Source organism: Dioscorea cayenensis, unplaced genomic scaffold (assembly GCF_009730915.1).
Source record: "Dioscorea cayenensis subsp. rotundata cultivar TDr96_F1 unplaced genomic scaffold, TDr96_F1_v2_PseudoChromosome.rev07_lg8_w22 25.fasta BLBR01002128.1, whole genome shotgun sequence".
Classification (NCBI taxonomy): domain Eukaryota; kingdom Viridiplantae; phylum Streptophyta; class Magnoliopsida; order Dioscoreales; family Dioscoreaceae; genus Dioscorea; species Dioscorea cayenensis.
In genome coordinates this window covers 131,440-138,953 of record NW_024088519.1, presented here as the reverse complement: position 1 = coordinate 138,953, position 7,514 = coordinate 131,440, and positions in this window count along the sequence as shown.

Below are 7,514 nucleotides of genomic sequence, written 5' to 3'. Positions count from 1 at the left end.
ATGAGATTTGACCGGTTGAAAATGACAGATCACAAATCAAATTTTAATTTTTTTTAGACTTGAAGGGTTTGTGAGTTCATGACTTCCGATTAAGAATAAGTGTGAATGAGAAACAACAAATATGCGAGAAATTAATTTGATCAATAACATAAATCTAATTGAGAATACAAGAATTAGAAAACTCTAACTCTCATAATTCTATTTCCCTAATCTTTCTCTAGCTTTACATAATTCGAGTCTATTTTGACTTTGTTTTATCCTAACTTTTTGCCGAAGATTGTGCTGAGGATGTCTCCTTTGACTTTGTTGACTTTGGTCTTATTTTTCTTGCATGTATCTTGAATATCAACTGGATTTCAAGTTGTGACTTCTCTATGTTTGTGAATCACAAACTCGATTCCATTTAGTTTAGACTTTTGGAAACTCCGGCATTTCACGCTTGTGAAGCTTTCAGTCTTGGACCTATGAAGCTTTTTGGTTCTTTGACTTTTGATGTCTCAAGATTCCTGAACTCATTTGTTCAATCGCTTTAAACTTTTCAAGCCTCGACTATCCTATACTTTTGAGCCTTAGCTTGCGCATCTTTAAGTCATGACCATTCATATGACTCGGTCACTAACTTGATTGCTTTGGCTTGTTTGTTTTTAAAAATAATTTGTAGATTTTGGGCGGTGATCTCCAATTGTTTGCAAATCATAAACTTGTTTTGTTTTTATTTTGGAATTTGAAGGCTTTGATGTCCCACACGTGTGAAGCCTCTTTCTACATCATTATTAAGGAAATATATATATTTTTTTCAATTCACTTGAAACATATATATTTTTTTTGCTCAAAGCTTTTTTTTACTCTGAGAATCCTTTTTTTTGTCATTACTTAGAGAACTTTCTTTCTTTTTTTTCTAGTTAATTTTTTTAATCAATTTGAGAGAGTTCTTTTCCCCCTTTTTTTTAACATGTGAGATGTGAGCATCATTCAATAATTTTTTTTTGGGAAACACCTCTATTGACCATGTAAATCTCAAGAGGGGAGCTATTCATCATTGCTTTGAATTTTACAAGAGTTACCGGTCTTCAAGAGATTTTTTACTTAATAAAATCTCTAGAGGATTTTCGCTTACTCAATATATTTTCCACTTCATCAAGAGGGTCTCAAGAGATAATAGAGAAATTCTCACAATGAGGGTTCTCTACCACTACATTGGGCCTCAACATGAATTGATGGTCTTTAACATAGTTTACACTCAGTTCAAGAGAGTCTTAAAAAATAATGAGGAAATTCTTACTAGGAGGGTTCTCTACCTCTACATTGGACCTCAACATGAGTTAGTGGTTTTCAACATATTGTCCACTTAAGTCAAAAGAGTCTCAAGATAATGGAGAAACTCTCACAATGAGGATTCTTTACAACTACATTGGACCTCAGCATGAGAGGGTGGTCTTCAAAATATTTTCCACTTAACTCAAGAGAGTCTCAAGAGGTAATAAGGAAACTATTACAAGGAGAGCTCTCTACCACTACATTGGACTCAACATGAGTGGATGGTCTTCAAGAGACTTTCCACTCAACTCAAAAGAGTCTCAAGAGATGATGTGGAAACTCTTACAAGGAGAGCTCTTTACCACAACATTGGACCTGAACATGAGTTAGTGGTCTTCAACATATTTTCCACTTCACTCAAAAGAGTCTCAAGAGGTAATGAGGAAATTCTCACAAGGAGAACTCTCTACCACTACATTGGACTTAGCATGAGTTGGTGGTCTTCATAGCATTTTTCCACTCAACTCAAGAGAGTCTTAAGAGGTAATGGGGAAACTCTTACAAGAAGAGCTTTCTACCACTACATTGGACTCAACAAGAGATTGTGGTATTCAAAATATTTTCCACTCACTCAAGAGTCTCAAGAGGTAATGAGAAAACTCCCACAAGGAGAGCTCTCTACCACTACATTGGACTTAGCATGAGTTGGTGGTTTTCATAGTATTTTTCCACTCAACTCAAGAGGGTCACAAACTAGGTAGTCAGAACCGGACTGGACCTTTAAACTGGAGAAGGCCAAGGTTTAAGGATCAAGAGGTTTGACCGTGGTTGAACCGGGTGGAATTGGATTTAATAAATAAAAATATCAAATAAAATATATTAAATATTAAATTAATTTTTAAATCAAATACATAATCTATATTAATTTTTAAATCAAATACACAACCCATCAAACAAAACAAGTCATGATTCCATATTCAAAACTACACCATTTAACAACATTTAATTAAACTAAATCCATATAAAACACTAAATAAATTCTCATTCATTATTAGATACTAAAAGGTAGATTATAATTCTCCCGTTTATTTCCATCTCGCTTCTCCCATTGTTCTACATTCCTAACTCAAATGTTATAACACGTCCGAGAAGAAGAAGTAATAGGCAAATGAAAGGCCAATGATTGATTCCAAGTTTTAATTCCATCGCCTGAAATATATAGCCTAATTCCAAGACCAAAATTAACTCCAGCTATCTCCATTTCATGGTGGTTTAAGAGCAAAGAGCTCTAGCTGGTAGTACCAACGCCATGTAGCAGCATAATGTGGTTTCCATCCTTGTTTTTGAAGCAACTACAGCTATGGCTTGCCTGGTCTCGCTCCACAAAACTTTCTCTTAGCCTGAGTTCCTTTGGCTCAACTCTGACACCATGCGATCACAAGGCATCTCTTATCTCAACTTTACCGACATAACCTTTTTTCGGGAGATGTCTGTGCTTGATAGGAGAGAGATCCGGACTCGGAGATGATGTTATGGGTCACGACCTCATTGGTGGATATTGGAAATGAAATGAAGATTCTTTTGCTTTGATTTGAGTCAATGATAAGGTAATAGATAATAGGGGTTTTTTTATTTTTAATTGACTATTGAACCGTATGAATCGACCGGTTCATATGGTTCAAGGCCAATTTTTTATTTAACCAATTTTATGGACTGAACTGAATCGGCTTAATGCCTGTGTCTAGTCCAACCTAGTTTTGACTACCTAGGTCTTAAGAGGTAATGAGGAAACTCTCATAAGAAGAGCTCTCTACCACTATATTGGACCTCAACATGAGTGAGTGGTCTTCAACATATTTTTCACTTCACTCAAGAGAGTCTTAAGAGGTAATGAAGATACTCACACATAAAGAGCTCTCTACTACTACATTAAACATCAACATGAGTGGGTATTTGTCTTGGCACTTTCCACTCAACTCAAAAGTTAATGACAAAACTCTCACAAGGATAGCTCTCTACCACTATATTGGACTTCAACATGAGTGAGTAGTCTTCAACATATTTTCCACTCAACTCAAGAGAGTCTCAAGAGGTAATGAGGAAACTCTCATAAGGAGAGCTCTCTACCACTACATTGAACTCATCAAGAGATCATGGAAGTCTTCAAAACATTTTCCACTCTACTCAAAAGAGTCTTAAGAGGTAATGAGGGAACTCTCACACTGAGAGCTCTCTACCATTACATTAGGCATCAACATGAGTGGGTGGTCTTCAAGAGACTTTCTACTTAACTCAAGAGAGCCTTAAGAGATAATGAGAAAACTCTTACAAGTATAGTTCTCTACCACTATATTGGATCTCAACATGAGTTAGTGGTCTTCAACATATTTTTCACTTCACTCAAAAGAATCTCAAGAGGTAATGAGGAAACTCTCACAATAAGAGCTCTTTACCACTACATTAGGTTCAGCATGAGTTGGTCTTCATAGCATTTTTCACTCAACTCAAGAAAGTCTCGAGAGGTAATGAGGAAACTCTCACAATGAGAGCTCTCTACCACTACATTGGACTCAACAAGAGCTCGTGGAAGTCTTCAAAACATTTTTCATTCTACTCAAGAGAGTCTCAAGAGGTAATGAGGAAACTCTCACAATGAGAGCTTTCTACCACTACATTCGACATCAACATGAGTGGGTGGTCTTCAAGAGACTTTCCACTCAACTCAAGAAAACCTCAAGAGATAGTGAGGAAACTCTTACAAAGAGAGCTCTCTACCACTACATTGGATCTCAATATGAGTTAGTGGTCTTCAATATATTTTCCACTTCACTCAAAAGAGTCTCAAGAAGTAATGAGGAAACTCTCACAAAGAGAGCTTTCTACCACTACATTGGATTCATCATGAGTTGGTGGTCTTCATAGCATTTTTCCACTCACTCAGGAGAGTTTCAAAAGATAATGAGGAAACTCTTACAATGAGTGCTCTCTACCACTTCATTGGACTCATCATGAGTTAATGGTTTTCAACATATTTTCTCAACATGAGATTATGGCAGTTGGCCTGCAAATTTACAAAGATACCCCTTTATTTTATTAAAATTCTCCTTCTCTCATTTTTTTTTATTTTTGCATTTTAAACCCTCTCATGATATTTTTGCGTACTAGCCCTTTGAATTTCTACTCGTTTCATAAAGTTCAGGATTCTTTGCAACTAGACCCTCTAACTTTATTCATTTTTTCACATTTTATCAAACTAGCAAATAAACCCCAAAACTCTTACATCTTATCATAATTTTGCAAATAAATCTATTATCTTCATATTTTTACATTTTGTCCAAAATTTTCAAATAAGTCCAAAAAGATTCAACAGTTCGCATTCCTCAACAATTTTTCAAATAAGCCCTCAAATATTTCACCTTTTTCACCTATGTCATAATCTTTTGCAAACGAATCGTCAATTTCTTTTTATTTATTTTCACCTTTTTACTATTTTTTCGCAAATACAACACCAAATATTTTCTATTCGCCATGTCTCCAATCCTACCCATCTTGCATACTTTAATACATGAGACCCATATATATATATATATATATATATCTATATTTACCTAGGTCCACACTACACTTTCATTGGCATCTTAAGCTTGTGAATGTTATTTTCTCTATGCAGCCACCAACGTTTTTGCTAAACATGGGCTTAGTTATCATATGAGAAGCAACTAATATAAGCATCTCACATAAAGACACCACCAGGCATAAATTGAAGATAAACAATTATCATAAACATCTCACAACTATCCCATTAAATGTTACACAAACATCTTCTAAACAATGACAGGTGCAAGACAATACTCTCTCACTCAAGTTTCCCATACACACTAGTGTTATTTTGATCAAATAAAGAGCTTTCTACTGGGGAGCAACAATCCTTTCATAAATTTTATAAGCTAAAGCATTGCCACTAATGTTCTTTTAGCAATACATATGATCTTAAGCAGAGGGATATAACCACCCATATTCCCTACACATATGAAAAGTATTCTACATAAAGAATGTGCACAGTTGATTTCATTAGCACCTTTGATTTTTTTCCTTGAATAAACTTGCTTTAATCACCAACTCCAACATTATATCTTCACACGCTTACATAGCAATTATGAGAGATTAACTAAGGTAAAGAAGAAAGAGAGAAAGATCTCAGTAACTAGCGGGGGATGTAAGAGTGATGCGGGCCGTATTGAGGAGATGGCATGCGCGTTCATGCGGAGTGGGACTCGAAGTAATAAGGGTATTTTAGTAATTTGCCGGGCGGTGGAGTTTTTGGATTTCTTGGGCCTAGTCTGATGGGAAACGGGCCAACGGACACAAGTCACATTTGCTGCGCAAACTCGTGAGTCATGCATGATTTCGGCCAAATTCCATCGTTTAGGCCTCGAAAACCCTGATTTTGCTATTTTTAGTAATAATTGATTTCGCTATTCCTTTGGCTAGAAATCTCTGATTTGTAAGTCGTTTATGGCGTTAGTGTTTATTTTGTTAACTCTTTTATTTCTTGCCGGTATTTGAAAATTTACCATTTTTGGTATATTTTCGAATTATCTCCGTTTATGGATTATTTTCATATCTTTGATTTTTCCTATTTAATGTAAGCCTATGGGCGAGAGTATCATCAGTTTTGTAATAGTTATTCTCTTGAGTAATAAAATTTACTCTCTTTTTCAATTCCTGGCTATCTTTAATCAACAGGTTTTGAAGACTTGTACTGGGTATTCGTGCGCGAATCAACAGTTCGAGTATACCGCTGCATCAAAGAGGAACAATGGAGAGAGGAACATGCCATGAAAACAATTATAGCCATTGTGAAGAATATTCAAGCTTTTATTTGAAAATTTTCAGACTTTAACACAAGCACGGAGGTGCATGGAAAATCGCATGAGTGTGGATTTTAAGGCTAAGATTTGATTCACTATCTCAAAGGTTGAGAATATATATATATAAAAAAAATAATATGTATCCCTCCCATGAAGATGGAGAAAATCATCACATGAATTGAATGCATTTAAAAACTTATACGTGTGGGCCCCATCATGCTAATGACATTGATTTATCATTCATCTCATCACATTTAAGGATTTTTCCACTCATGTAAATGTGTTTTGCTCACATGCACCATGCTATCACTATCAATTCAACCTTCACGAGTTTATACCTTTTTTTTTTAATCTACCGAGCTTTAACTTTTTCTTTTCTCCTTGATCTCTGCACCCGTCAATCTTTTCACTCGTTTTCTCGGACCCAATTTTTGTCAAACTCCGATATTTTTCTATGTCCAAAGCTCCGGTCTCTCCCTTCCTTTTTTTCATGATCTCTTTTCTTCTTCTTTCCATGGTCTTTTTTTTTCCTTAACTTCGCCCTCTGATTTTTTTTATTTTGATTTTTTTTTTCAGTTTTTGTTTGTTCGTGAAATTTTAAAATTATGGGGAGGCTATTTTTTTTAAGGATTTATCTCTCTTTCTTTTTGGATTTATCAATTTTTAATTTAAAAATTAGATTTGTTTTTTACCATAGCTCTCACCAATGATTTAAAAACAGGACCGACTGGTTTAACCTGTTCAATCGGGAACCGGCCGCCAGTCCGGTTCATTTATATACATTAAACTGGGTTCTTATTGAACTGGTTATGAACTGGTGTCGGACCGGGAACCGGTGAACCGGTTCGACCGGTTTAAAAAAAAAAATCTCTGAACTCATTTGACATTTCACATGTCATTGCTTGAAGTTGAACCTTGACTACTCTCACAAATCACGAGTCACTAGACCGACACGTTACCGACGCTTGATCCTGGTGTTCCAATAATTGTTGATCTCGTCGTCCGTCCTTCCAGGGAGCTGCAACCATATGAGAACAAAGAGATAAGAAGATTGGTTCCCGTAATGGAGATGAAGGAGAATGAGAAGGAGAAAGAGGAGCAGTACATAGGCAGCCATTTGAGCCCATTTGTTGGCGAGCTGAGCATGAAGGCAAAGGATGAGAAGCTCCTCTTCGGGGGAGAACACAACCTTCTTCAGATTAGGATGGAAGTGGTTGACCCATCGGAGACGAGCAGCTCTTGCCGCAATGTGGGAGTCCGCTGTTGCGCTGAACGGCTTTCAAATTTCCCTCACCATGTTCATAGATGTACTCTGCCAACACAGCATCCTCTGTCGCCGTCCTTGGACCTTTCTTCAACCCCTTATCTCCTTCTTCTTCTCCTTCT